Below are 15,035 nucleotides of genomic sequence, written 5' to 3' on the forward strand. Positions count from 1 at the left end.
CACCCTGCTTTGATGAGCGGTCCTCCTCCTCGCGGGCCCCTGGCTGCACGCACATCCTTGGTGAGATACATCGGGCCGCCAAAACAAATGGCGCGAACACGACCGGCCGTGGAGCGACCGACCTTGACTGGCGTTCGAACGCCCTCCTCAAACAAATGACAAGCTTCGGCTTTGAAAGCTCCTCCTGATTTGCAGCAAACGCTGCACGTGACACGAGCGCCATCCGACGGCAGCTTGTACGAACTACACGCTCTTGCTCCGGCACGACCAACTATGCGTTTGGCACGGGGGCCCTCCGGAGGCTGCTCAAACGACCGGAAAACTGCAGCCGGTGTGGGATCCACACGCGAGGCACGATCTTCTCGCTCGGACGGCACAATACCTGCCGGATCTTCCGGCCTTGATCAGGCCATTGTTCCGCTCTTGGTCGAAGGCATTTTTGCGTGGGCCCTAGTCGACACGGGGTCTACGGATAGTTTTATCGATCAGCGGCTGGTGCGTCACCATGGGTGGCCGGTCCTCGGGACTACACGACGGATCTTCATGGCCTCCCAAGGACTTAGGCTCGCGCAAAAAATTGGGACGCATGTTTGAAACTTGTGATAGCACGAAGGGGGAATGTCGATTGAAACTTGTGATAAAGGGACGCATGTTTCCCGATGTACATCTCATGGTCTTGCCTGCATTATGTGCTGACATTCTGTTCGGACATGATTTTCTTAAGCGACATGGACGTTTGGAAATGGAATTTGGTGGGCCGGACACGCTTGCTGTGTGTGGCACTCGCGAAAATGGAAATTGAGCCTCTTTCGCTGTTCCCCAACCTGACCACTGACTGCACTCCTGTAGCGGTAAAATCGCGGCGCTACTCACGAGCAGACGCGCAATTCCTTGCGGAAGAAACGGCCCAGCTCTTAAAGGACGGTGTTATCGAACCTAGCCGGTCGCCGTGGCGGGCCCAGGTCTTCGTGGTGCGAAGTGAGGCCCATCGCCGGCGCATGGTAATCGACTACTCACAGACGGTTAATCGCTTTACACAGCTGGACGCCTACCCCTTACCGGGGATGGATGCGCTAGTACGACAGGTGGCCCAGTACTCCGTCTACAGCACTCTCGATCTGCGTAGTGCGTATCATCAGATCCCCATCTCTAGGGCTGATCGCATCTATACTGCCTTTGAATCGGGTCAAAGGTTATACCAGTTCACCCGACTACCTTTTGGGGTGACAAACGGGGTCGCCTGTTTTCAGAGGGCTATGGACGACCTCGTTACTAAGAAGAACTTGACAGATGTCTTTGTATATCTGGACAATCTTACGGTTTGTGGGTATGATCAGGGGCATCACGATGCTAATCTGAAGCGCTTCCTCGGGGTCGCGCAGAGGTATCGCCTAACCATGAATGAGGCTAAATGTCGTTACTCTCTACGCACGATAGATCTTCTGGGGTACACTGTGACCCATGGCTCAGTCTCTCCGGATAAGGAGCGTCTGCGATCTTTGCTCGATATGGCTCCGCCTAGCGATCGGGCTTCGCTGAAGCGCGCTCTCGGGCTGTTCGCCCACTATTCGAAGTGGGTGCAAAATTTCTCCACGAAGCTCCGCCCCCTCATGGCCTGCGACACGTTCCCCATGAGCCCGGCCGCCTTGGCGGCCTTCGGGGGCCTTAAGGCCGACATCGCTGGCGCCGCTGTGGCGACGAACAACGAGAGCGAATCTTTCGTCTTAGAAAGTGATGCCTCGGATCATGCGATAGCGGCGACTCTCTCCCAAGGGGGGCGCCCTGTGGCTTTCTTTTCGCTGACTCTCACCTCCACTGAGCGGAGGCATTCGTCTGTCGAAAAGGAAGCGTACGCGATCGTTGAGTCGATTCGGCGATGGCGACCGTACTTACTCGGGCGATGCTTCCAAATCATCACGGACCAACAAAGCGTTGCGTTCATGTACGACACCTTACATGCTCAACGTATTAAGAATGAGAAAATCACTCGCTGGCGTATCGAACTCGCCGACTTCTGCTACACCATCAAATACCGCCCGGGGAAGGATAACCTGGTCGCCGACGCCTTATCAAGGCCGGCTACATCCGCGGGGATCGTAACTTTGGAGGGACTGCGCGCTTTGCACGACACTATGTGTCATCCAGGGGTGGCGCGTTTCGCTCATTTTGTGCGTAGTGGTAATCTGCCATACTCGATTGAGGACATCCGCCGGATCTGCCGTGACTGCGCTATATGTGCGGAACTCAAACCGCGTTTTTACAACCCTCCCATGGGGACGCTGGTTAGGGCTACTAGACCGTGGGAGAGATTGGCAATGGATTTCAAAGGACCGCTGCCGGAATCGAGCAACTCTCGTTATCTGCTCGCGATCGTTGATGAGTACTCGCGATTCCCTTTTGCTTACATGTGCGGGGATATGACGGCTGCCACGGTCATACGGTGCCTGCAGAATTTGTTTTCTATGTTTGGGTATCCGGCCTACGTGCATACCGATCGGGGTGCGGTGTTCCTGTCTCAGGAGGTGAGAGGTTATTTGCTCCAAAATAATGTTGCTTCGAGTTACACCACACCGTACAGACCCCAGGCGAATGGGCAGATCGAACGCTTCAATGGGATTATATGGAGGGCCGTCATGCAAAGCCTCCGGACCCTCGGCCGGGGTCTCGATAAATGGGCTTGGTCGCTACCTGCGGCTCTGAACTCGATCAGGGCTCTCCTATGTACGGCCACCAACCAGACTCCTCACGAAAGACTGTTCCACCACCCTAGAGCTGTTCCACCACCCTAGAAGCTCGGGTAGTATCCGATCTTTACTCAGCTGGCTCGTTGAGCCGGGGCCGGCCTATCTCAAACGAGCGGTGCGCACAAGCAAGTACGACTCCTTTGTAGATAAGGTGCAGGTACTCCAGGCTAATCCCGAGCATGCTCGTGTGATGACGGCAGATGGACGCGAGTCCACTGTCTCCGTACGCCATCTCGCCCCTTGTGGGGTCATCGACCCTGATAGGGATATCGACGAACCGATCTACGAGTCTATGGACTCTACCGAAGCTTCCTCTATGGAACTTTTGCCGTCACTTCTGTCGTCACCTACACCCCTGCCTGAAGGCTCTGAGGTGCCCCCTCCGACACCTGCCTCCAGCGGCTACTCCGACGCAGGGGACTCCGGGCTTGGGGAAGCCGTACCCGGTAGTTTCCGGACACGAGCTGGCAGGGTAGTTCGCCACCCCGACCGTTACGGGTGGACCGACTGACATGGAATGACGTCCCCAATCAATTAATGCTGACGCACGCTTGAGATCTGCCTAGCGGCAGTATAGTTCTAACGGCGGGGAGAATGTAGTGAAATTATACCAAAGTTGAACCCAGGAGTGATACTCGCTTAAGCCACTGAGGGGCATCTATAAGACCTGGGACATCCGCGACGCTGAGCCACTCCTGTGACATTTACTATGACATGTAGTCCTGTAGTCTTGAATGGTACGTACCCGCACATATATGCTAGACTCGCTTGCTTTGACTATTATTATCGGTCCTTTCTGTATGATACCAAGATCTTGATATCTATTGCATGATTGTATTTTTACAGGATGATGCCAGAGATCTAATTGTGATTAAACCAACCTATGGGACAAAGTTGTGGACCTGATTGATTTCCACGACATTATCCACATCGATTTTTTATTTCGTGTAAGATTCTATGTTTTTGCAAAGAATCTATTTCATAAAACACTGCAAGATAAAACGTTTTGTTATCAGGCTACCATATTTTTCGGCCCACAAGTGGATAATGGAGTACAAGTCGAATTGGCTCATTTCCCCCATTTTTCTTTCCTTCATTCACAGACAAGTCAATTTGGAGTACAAGACAAAGCTCGAAAAACTACAGTAATAAGTAAAACTTTCATTCAGTCAGGACAATAGAGGTGTTAATTCCTCCCAGGCACAACAAACGGTACTTCTTTAAAACAAGCAAGCGTATTTAGTACCATATTTAATCCGAACTGATCTCGGTGATTTTGAGATTTCCCTGACTGATCTCATCCGTCGATGGTCCGATGAACTTGAAAATTTGCACACGCATAGATCACCGTAATGAACATGATGGCACAATTATTTTTTCATATGTTAATTTGTTCAGTTATTGCCTAATTCTATTACTCGATAATTATTCAGTACGTCTTAGACAACATGCTAAAACACAGAAGAAATTACACACCAATTAATTTACACCATCAGTAATGCATGTAACCCTTATTCACGTGGGTTCGTTGTACATAAACACGCAAAAATTGCAGTTTTCTTAGAGCATGTGACTACTAATTGTCATGTGACAACAACAACAACAACAACAACAACAACAACATGCATTTTAAAGGCCATTTTCCCTGCTAGAGCGGGGGTTAGCCTGTCATGTGACACATGAACGGTAATGGATTTGGACGTATGGGGTATCAAAATGTGCGCAAGACCCAAGAGAAACAAAAAAAAAAAGTCACGAGAATTCGAAATCCCCAGTGGTTGTGAAAGAATTGTGAAAAATGTCGAGGGCAACTTCCCAGCCTCCCTCATTGCAGTTCAGATTAAATCAAGTGACAGAATCATTATCAGCACTGGCTCATAGCACATCACATTTTGTCACAGTTCACTACTTAAGATTAATACCCGCCACTTATGTAAAACAACCCCTCAATGTTTAGCCACCTAGCTTTGCAGCTGCGATTAGCCTTCTTGGTTTTATTGGTAGTCCGCAATGTAGCCTTTGCTTTACGTCAGGGCTCGAACACATTTCTGACCGACATCGTATTTCCTGTGTGCAGGCATATTCCCATCATTCTCCTCAGCGAACTTTAATTGCTCACCCAATTGGCAAACGTTCTGGACAATGATTTCTGTACAGTACAGTACTAACAGCTCACAACATTTTTAAGTTTAAAATTTTAAGTACTCTTTCCTTTCAACACAACATTCGACTTAGTACAAACATTTGTATTTCCCTGGCACTCCGATCGCACCATCTCGCGGAAGCTCGATGACATCAGTTTCAGATTCGCCATGTGGCCTGTTCCATAGCTCGATCGGACATTTTTCGATTCCAGATTCGCTGCCCGACTCACCCGAAAGATCCGATCAAGGAGAGAGGAGTGCCATATCGCTCTGGGCTTACCTCCTTTTTGCCTTCCCAGCCTACTAATTTATTCAAGCAGTCCGTCCAAGACATGCGTATCTCAGCACGAGCCACCCGTGCGGTGAGGTGCATCTCAGCACCACGAGCCGTATCTCAGCACCACGAGCCATGCGTACGCTGAGGTGCATCTGAGCACCACGTCTTCCTCCCTCCAATACCTCCACTCCTTTCCCGCACCTCTCCCGTCCTGACAAGCAATCTCAGCCCTACATTTTGGCGAGTATGCTGCAGTTGCTCATTTAATTGTCAATTTTTGTATTTCATCAGTGTTCTTTATTGATATTTTAATACCCGTTGTGTACCCCGGTTTAGAATAGGTACACCGTATCCCTGCGTGTCGTAAGAGGCGACTAAAAGGGTTGGTGTCAGGAAGGGCATCCGGCCATAAAAACATTGCCTCAAAAAGAGAACCATGACAATTACAACTACATATGGGCAGGGTACAGCCCGAAGTAGCCCGTGGGGGACCCCACTCATTCTCGTCAAAACTCAAGGTGGGGAACCCGATCGAAGCAAGGGTGGAAATCACTCCATTTATGACGACGAAACGTCTGATGCCCGGACGTGGAGATCGGTTTCTGAGGTTTGGGACATGGAATGTAGGGACAATGACAGGGAGATCAGGAGAAGTGGTGGAAGTATTGGTCAGAAGAAGAGTGGACATATGTTGTGTGCAGGAGACGAGATGGAAGGGAAGTGGTATGAGAATGGTGAAGGGCAGGCAGGGACAGAAATACAGGTTTGTGTGGCAAGGGTGCCCAGAAGGCGTGAATGGTGTTGATGTCCTGTTTTCTGAGGAGTTTGTAGACAGTGTGGTGAGTGTGACGAGATTGAGTGAAAGGTTGATGATGGTGAAAATGATGATTGGAAAGCTCTTGGTGAACGTCATCTCGGGATATCTTCCGCAGGTCGGTCGGGGCGATGAAGAGAAGGACAAGTTCTGGTGTGCAATGGAGAAGCTGATGGAAACCTGAAAGATGAGGAAGTTGTTATGGTATGAGGAGACCTAAATGGCCATGTGGGAAGGAGTATGGACGGTTTTGAGGGAGTTCATGGGGGTTACGGATCTGGTGTGAGAAATGGAGAAGGTGAAAGGATTTTGGAGTTTGCTGATGGAGCTGATTTGTTGATTTGTAATACTCAGTTCCAGAAAGAGGATAATAAGCTTGTTACATACACGTCAGGTGGGTCCACGACAACCGTTGACTACCTGATGGTGCGTAGGCGAGATAGGGGGCACCTCCGGGACACAAAGGTGATCCCGGGGGAGGAGGCTGTTTCACAGCAGCACTTGGTTGTCTGCGACATAAGAGTGAATGGTGCGAGGAGAGCTCGGCGGGTGAAGTACCAACCGAGAATGAAGGTGTGGAGGTTGAAAGAGGTGACAGTAAGGGAGGCATTAAAAGAGAGGGTGAGTAGGGTAGAGGATGATGTGGTTGAGCTTGAAAGTGGTTGGATGTCAATGAAAGATAGTCTGTTGGGAGCCGTTGGTGAGGTATGTGGATGGACAAAAGGACCACCGAGGCACTCAGAAACATGGTGGTGGGATGATGAAGTTGGAAAGAAGATTGACGAGAAGAGGAAGAAGTTCAAGGAGTGGCAGAAGGCGAAGGGTATGGGGGCAGAAAAGGCAGAGGATGAAAGTTATAAGGCAGCCAAGAAGGCTGCAAACAAAGAGGTAGCAAAGGCACAGGAGGCATGCAGGAAAATGTTTGGAGAACGCTTGGATTTGGAAGAGGGTCAGAGAGCGGTATTCAGGATTGCAAAGCAGATAGCGAAAGAGAGGTGTGATGTGATGGGGGTGAGTTGCTTGAAGGATCAAGTGGGCCAAATCGTTGTGGACCCAGATGGAATTAAAGGAAGATGGAAGAGATATATGGAAATACCGTTGAATGCAGAGAATGAATGGGATGGCAACATAAGAGAGTAACCCAGTTTTCGGACCGGCAGAGAAGATAACCGAGAATGAAGTTGAGGAAGCGATAAAAGCAATGAAGAGTAGAAAAGCGGGAGGGCCGACGGGAGTTGTGGGAGATATGTTGAAGGCAGCGGGAAATTGGGGTGTGAAGAGAATGACAGAGATCTGCAATCTTGTGGTGAAAGAAGGCCGCATTCCAGTGGATTGGGATCTGAGTACCCTCGGCCCTCTATACAAGGGGAAAGGTGACCCTCTGGACTGTGGCTCGTATCGAGCGATAAAGTTATTGGAGCATGGAATGAAGGTATTGGAAAGGGTGTTGGAGAGGAGGATAAGGAAGAAAGTGAAGATTGACAAAATACAGGTTGGATTTATGCCAGGAAGAGGAACGACAGATGCGCTTTTTATTGTGAGGCAGTTGCAGAAGTACATGGAGAAGAGGAAGAAGTTGTTTCTTGGGTTTGTTGATCTGGAGAAAGCATTCGATAGGGTTCCACGTGAAGTAGTGACATGGGCATTGAGGAACTTAGGTGTGGAGGAATGGTTGATCAGAGTGGTGATGGCAATGTACAAAAGAGAACACAGCAAAACACCTTACACAAACCTTACACAGCTGTAACACAAAAGAGAACACCTTACACAGCTGTAAGGACGAAGGACAGGAACAGCGGTGAGTTTGAGGTGAAGGTGGGAGTGCATCAGGGGTCGGTACTATGTCCACTACTATTTGTAGCTGTGATGGAGGTGCTGGCTCAGAATGTAAAGGAGGGTTTACCATGGGAGTTGTTGTATGCAGATGATCTGGTGTTGATTGCGGAAAGTATGGATGGACTGAAGGAGAAGATGAACAAGTGGAAGGAATGTATGGAGACAAAAGGTCTGAAGGTGAATATCGGAAAAACGAAGGTGATGACAAGTGGTAAAGCATGTGGTGAGGTGGAAAGAACTGGGAAGTGGCCGTGTGCTGTGTGCAGGAAGGGTGTCGGAGTGAATTCCATTCAATGTACAATGTGCACTGAGTGGGTTCATCAAAAATGTAGTGGTTTGAGAGGGTCATTAACCAGTGTGGCAGCTACATTCAAGTGTAAGGTGTGCACAGAGGGAGCTGCAGATGGAGGAAATGTTGAGTTGGATCTTGCAGACGGCATGAGGCTGGAAGGTGTGTAAACATTTTGTTACCAAGGAGACATGCTGAATGGAGAAGGTGGATCAGACTCGACAACGGTTGCTGGAGTGAGATGTGCATGGAAGAAGTTTCGGGAACTGAGTGGCGCGCTGACGAGGAGGGGAGTGGCGTTGAAGCTGAAGGGAAAGGTGTATGCTGCATGTGTGAGAAGTGTTATGATTTATGGGAGCGAGACATGGGTAATGAACGTAGAGCAGCAACGAAGGCTGGAAAGGGTGGAAATGCGAATGGTTCGACGGATGTGCGGAGTATCGTTGAGAGAGAGGAAGACAAATGATGAATTGCGAAAGATGATGGGAATAGAGCCTGTGATTGATGCTGTGAAGAGGAACAGGTTGAGATGGTTTGGTCATGTGTTGAGGAAGGATGAAAGTGACTGGTTGAGAAGAGTGATGGAAATGAATGTAGAAGGAAGTAGAGGACGGGGAAGACCGAGAAAGACTTGGCTAAAGATGGTGGAAGAAGAAATGCGGGCAAGGGGGTTAACAAGGAGAGATGCAGAAAATAGGGCAAAATGGAGAAGATTGTCATGGGGACTGCAAGGCTAACCCCCACTCTTGCAGGGAAAATGGCCTTAAAATGCCTGTTGTTGTTGTTGTTGTTTGTATTGATATTTTAATACGTGTCCCTAATATATAGTTAAATTAAATTAAAGTTATGGTGACCGAAAATGTGCCCCAAGAATGCATCCCCTCCATGATAACACTACACCCATGGAAATATCTCGTCTGCTTAACTTCGATTTGCTTAACATCGTACTTTCTAGGAATGCATCCACGACGTAAAGTGGAAACTTGCTGTAGTGCGTTTTAAATGAACAATTACACAATATATTTCAGAAAATATCACACTCTGCAATTTTTTTTCGTTTATGCAATTCAATGTCTAAAACCACAGATAAGTCGATTCTGAGTACAAGCTGAGGCCCAGACTTTGGGGGGAAAAAAATATCGATCTATATGCTGCAAAATATGGCAAGTCTGCCCCTGAACGTACATGCAGGGGCTTCAAAAGCAGAGATGACCATGTAAACACCTCCATACAACATACAGTTCAGGGAGGGAAATCCATAGCTTGCTTTTGTTAAGCACGTTCGTCGCCTTTTTCAAAACTACTTGCTCATATTCATGGCATCTGTTATCTACCACAATACATGTGGGTCTTCGTTGGATCGCACGGCCAGTCACAATCCTTTCCCTTCGACGCCATTTTGGAAAACACATCCGCAAATTCATACAGTAGCTGGGTACATGAGGCAAGGGAGGATGCCAACAACAGGAAGCGAGTTGGCTTTGTGTAAAAACTGTATTTGGGTGTGGAAAAAGTCCCAAAATAATTAAAATAATAATAATAATAATAATTCATTTATTTTGTATAGCGCTTTTCCAGAAGCCCAAAGGCGCTTTGACAGAGTGGCAAACATAATGCATAACAATACATGAAAACAACAATTGCAAAAAGACAAGAATCAATAGGGAAATATTTAAAGCAAAAGGAGGGAGAAGGAGAAGAGATAGTCAGGGGTTAAATGCTGTGGGTTGAATGTTGAATGCAGTGTTGAACAGGTGGGTCTTTAGTGATGTTTTGAATGTGGTGAGTGTGGAGGAGTCTCTGATGGTGTGAGGTAGTGAATTCCAGAGGGTGGGAGCAGCGATGGAGAAGGCCCTGTCCCCCCAGGATCTGAATTTGGTCCGGATGGAGGGGGTCAGGAGGTTGGTACCAGCAGAGCGGAGGTTGCGGGTGGGAGTGTGTCTGGAGAGGAGGTCAGCCAGGTAGGATGGGGCCAGGTTATGGAGGGCTTTGTATGTCAAGAGGAGGATTTTGTACTGGATTCTCTGGGGGATGGGGAGCCAGTGAAGCTTGTAAAGGACGGGGGTGATGTGGTCACGGGTCCGGGAATGGGTGAGTAGACGGGCAGCGGAGTTCTGAATGTATTGGAGTTTATTGGTGATTTTTGAGGGTGAACCATAGAGGAGGCTATTGCAGTAGTCCAGACGGGAGGTGATGAAGGCGTGGATGAGGGTTTCTGCAGCCGTGGAGGAGAGGGATGAGCGGAGACGGGCAATGTTTTTCAGGTGAAAGAAGGCTGACTTTGTGATCTGTTTAGTGTATTTGTCGAAGGAAAGGGTTTGGTCAAAGATGACGCCAAGATTCCGGATGTGAGGGGAGGTGGATACTGGGATACCGTCGATGTTGAGGGCAAAGTTATGGGTGGATTTTGTGAGCGTTTTTGGGCCAATGATGATTATTTCAGATTTATCACAGTTAAGCTTGAGGAAGTTGATTTGAAGCCAGGATTTTATTTCAGTGATGCAGTTTGTCAGGATAGAGTGGGTGTCGGTGGAGACGGACTTGGTGGAGATGAAAAGCTGGATGTCATCGGCGAAGCAGTGGAATTGGAGACCATGACGGCGGATTAAGTGACCGAGGGGGGACAGGTAAAGGATGAAGAGGAGGGGGCCAAGAACTGAACCTTGGGGGACACCTTGGGGGAGGGGAGCAGTGGGGGATTTGCAGTTATTGATGGAGATGAACTGGCATCTGTCAGAGAGGTATGATTTAATCCAAGAGAGGGCAGTGCCGGTAACGTTAAAGGTGGATTCAAGTCGGGTGAGGAGGATAGTGTGATCGATGGTGTCAAAGGCAGCGCTGAGGTCGAGGAGGACGAGAATGTTGAGGTTGCCAGCGTCAGAGGAGAGGAGAAGGTCGTTGGTGGAATACACAAAGGTGGAAAAAAATACACAAAGTTTTTTTTATTTTGTTACAATTTTTCAAGGTACAGTTTTAACGGATTGGTGTACAATCACACATCAACAAAATTTTGCATCCAAAATACACTGTTTGGATTTGAGGGAAGTGGTATGCATGTAGCAGAGCTAATCATTATAAAAAAGTCAAAATGAAAAAACTATTGGGCTGCTTGGGTAAATGCACTACAGATAATTTATTTTCACAAAATAACACAAACACCTTGGCAGCATGTCGTTTTGATCAGTCTTTGTGTCATCTCAACAAAGAAGTGCAAAATCGGGCAGATATTGATTGGACAATCCCTCTCCAACCACTCAAACAAAAATCATATGGTAAAGACTAAATAATTATTACAATAAAGAAAAAGAAACACTCATCAGGATTATGCTCGTGATTGAGGTATATGGGCACTTTAAAGTATGCAAGGATGGCTTAAAGAAAAACAAAAGCATCCACAGAAAATGTCGAATTTAAAGAGTGCTGGCCAATTTGGCCTTCTTACCTCCTTGCACAGAAGACCATTCTCGCCGGCTGCGTCTGGTTCAGCGAAAAGATTTGGCCAGAAGACAGGGCCACAAAGATGCCCCAATGCTTGGTTGGACTTGGGCAGACACAAAATAAAGGAATGATATCGTGAAATAAAGAAGGGATGTTGTGTGAGTAAATCAGAGAGGAGATAGCGATACACAAAGGGTAGAGAAAAATAAAATAAAGGCCCACTGGACAAGCAAGCGAAAGGCCGTGCACACTATGGTGGCAAGGCAGGAAGAAGCGGGCAAGATGCCAACTGGCGCGCCACCTCATGCACTCGAGTAAGGGCAGTTTGGCTTGTGAGGAAGCTCCTTTCCCTCTCAAACCAAGCACTCCTATAAAGAAAAAAAAAAAACATTATTATTTTTTAAATTCAGGGAGTTCAGCCAGCACCTTCAGCCAACAGCCTCCATGTTTACAGCAGCTGACTTCAGATCACGCCCATCTCTAACCAATAACTCCAATGCCCGCCTCCATTTCACCAACTCGGTCCATTATTATAATAAATCTTTTTTTAAACTTGTTTTTGGATTTGGCCATTGCTATAGTGCTTAATATAGTCCCCACTCCTCCCCCTTCACTCATCTAGCCCCTCCCCCAAGCTAACGCCAACACCTTTTGACAAAGACGGACCAATATGGACTTTAAAATGGAAACAAAATGAACAATTTCCTCCTCTTATCATGCACTCTTCCACTTCAACTCATCGCCTGCTTGTCCAGTGAAGGTGGGAAGAGGCCAATACAAGCAAACTCCATTGGCTAGATCTCCCAGCACCAATACCAAGAGCTGTAATTGCGTCACGCCCGACGTCACTTTCCCACCTTGATCTTATGCCAAGCTCCCTGGATCGTAGACGTTTTATTTTTTGTCATCACCAAGACACGCTCCCGATTCCTATCGATACCGACATGGGGTTGATTTTATAACGTTGCTTTTGTGCGCGCTTTTGGGCACTCGTTGCCCTGAACCCTTCCCCACCCTCCCCCAACCCCCGCCCCCCTACTCCCCCACAACCTCGTTCGATGCGCAGCCAAACACCGAGTAACAACGCAGCAGGTTACTGTGCGGAGACGTTCTCACACAGGACGCGGCCTTTACTCGCCGCTCAGCAGGACAAAAACGGCCTCTGTGTGGCGACGGCCAAAAGAACTGCCATCCCATGTAAAACCCGGCATGGTCGATCACGACCGAGGAAATGAACCTTGTGGGAAGAGAGAACGCGACAAACATTTGCGTTTCATCACTCCACCGTCGCTGAGGCCTATGCTTAGCAGCACAGTTAGCCGAACACACAGGATACACCTCGGCCAATCTAAATCTCAGCATAAGCGATCGATATGGGACGAGCCCTCCCCCCCCCCCCCCCCCCTAACCCCTGCCTGGCAGGTGCCAGGTGCCTATGAGACAGTCACGGCAAACAAGCACCAGAGGCCACAGGCCATGGTAACGTGCCATTAAAGCACGACACAAAAGACGCAGCTGCACGTACACTCACTCGACCATTGTCAAATTAGAGCAATTTTTTCCTTTCCCATTTCCAAAACGGACCAGGAAGCAGCGATGGATTCACTGGGATGCAAAGCCAAGGTGAGAGCTGAAGCAGTTAACAGCAAACGGCACCTGGTCAAACCCTCTCACCTATCTCTATTACATATTCTCATCCCTGGATCGAAGCGAGCTTGCTCCCATTTTCTTTTACCGGACGTTTGCTCGCAACGGTTCTTCCAGGTGACGTTTGCTGCGGCCCATAAACGGGCGATTGAACAAGCGAGTCGATCAAACGCTTTCGCCACTAAATCTCAAGAGCCCGTAGTGGGTCGACGGGCAACAGGTGTCGATTCTATCGGCTTTTCACGTTCCGCACGTGACTACACGAGCATCGGACATCGAGGGGGAAGAAACGGAACGGACGGTGCAGGTGTAAGTCTCTGAGTAACGGCTGGGCCGCACAATTTCCATAAACGCGGCCACTTTTGATGCGGGCAATCTTGGCAAGCAACAGGACCTGGTTTAGACAGCGACAACCACAATTAATGCCTCCATTAGTAATTGCAGGGCTCACTTGGTAGGAGGTTTGCCAGATGAAGCAGCTCAAAAAAATAAATAAATTAAGAACACCAACAATACCGAATGCGACTACAACCGGTACAAGCGCAGCAAGTCAGTTGATCAATTCAAAATCAAAGTTAAGAAGTGATGCACTGGCAGGCAGTATCGGGCAAGTACATTGGGAATGACAAGTCTCAAACATTCTCAGGGTTGCAAGTACATTTTCGAGATGGGAATGAGAGAAAAGGGGAGAGGTACAAGATGAGTGCAATGGAAGAAAACCCCAAAATAACTACCCAAACAAACTTACCAAGGATACCTGAAATGGGACCTGAATGAAAGGAAATTAAGGAATGTGATGCGAATTGTTTATTGTGGGACAGTTTCTCTTTTCCAAAATACCTGGGACATCAGAGGAGGAAAAAAAAGAACAAATCAAGCAACATTGAGCATTTAACAACGCAGAGCCGGTGGGTAAATAGATCACTACCTGAGATCTGAAAATTAACGATCAAAATCGAAGCGCGTCTGCGTGTGGACTCGCACAGACACGTTTCAATAGCCCGACCATTTAATGCGAGGCTAACAAAACCAAGCCGACTATCCTGACTTGCACATTCACACGCACACTAAACTTTCAGAACTCAGCGAGCGGGCGTAGAGGTAGTTAAATAAAAGGTGCTTTGGAAGGGCGGACAAAGCACCTTAAAGAAAAGTGTCTGCAAAATCGATCTGCACACACTGCTGAAATAGCGAGCGGGTTTAAATTTTTTTTATTCTTACACCAAACTCCGTTGTGATGTCCATCATTGCGACTACTATTGCAACGATCCGTCAGGAAAGGCTAAAGGTAAGCGCGCTTGAGGCCGTCTCGTCCTGCTTCGAATCCCGAGCCAGGTATACATTGCCGCCCTGGTACTTCGCATGCAGAGCGAGGCACCAACCAGTGGGCCAAGCATTTGGTGGAAGTTAAGCCGGAGAACCCATCTGGCAGCACTGGTCATTAAAGATCTCATGGTGTCCTGCACGAGTAGGGGGTGTTATTGCTCGTAGGGGGTGTTATTGCTCGTAGGGGGTGTTATTGCTCGTAGAGGGTGTTATTGCTCGTAGGGGGTGTTATTGCTCGTAGGGGGTGTTATTGCTCGTAGGGGGTGTTATTGCTCGTTGGGGGTGTTATTGCTCGTGGGGGTGTTATTGCTCGTAGGGGGTGTTATTGCTCGTAGGGGGTGTTATTGCTCGTAGGGGGTGTTATTGCTCGTAGGGGGTGTTATTGCTCGTAGGGGGTGTTATTGCCAGCACCCCGAACCCTGAACGATGTGCAGGGGCACCGGATCAATGGCATCGCCGGACCGCAATAAAGATGCAACCAGCGGGTTGAATTCAGAATCGAATCTCAATCCAATGTGCA

General features: G+C 48.3%; 1 long non-coding RNA gene across 6 annotated transcripts in view; it reads right to left on the bottom strand.

Moving 5' to 3' along the window:
- LOC144888179 (uncharacterized) overlaps positions 1-15,035 on the bottom strand; it is a 59,872-nt gene that overhangs the window by 39,178 nt on the left and 5,659 nt on the right. For 3 of the 6 annotated variants that reach the window (XR_013623223.1, XR_013623225.1, XR_013623224.1), the window contains exons 2-3: positions 11,844-11,910; positions 11,547-11,645 (exon numbers count right to left, since the gene is read on the bottom strand). This is a non-coding gene — a long non-coding RNA (uncharacterized LOC144888179). Of the gene's footprint in view, positions 1-5,654; positions 5,768-11,546; positions 12,533-15,035 lie in introns of those variants that run through there. The other 3 variants (XR_013623226.1, XR_013623227.1, XR_010984104.2) reach the window with 3 other exon arrangements.

Source organism: Myxine glutinosa, chromosome 4, assembly GCF_964187855.1.
Source record: "Myxine glutinosa chromosome 4, kmMyxGlut1.1, whole genome shotgun sequence".
Taxonomy (NCBI): domain Eukaryota; kingdom Metazoa; phylum Chordata; class Myxini; order Myxiniformes; family Myxinidae; genus Myxine; species Myxine glutinosa.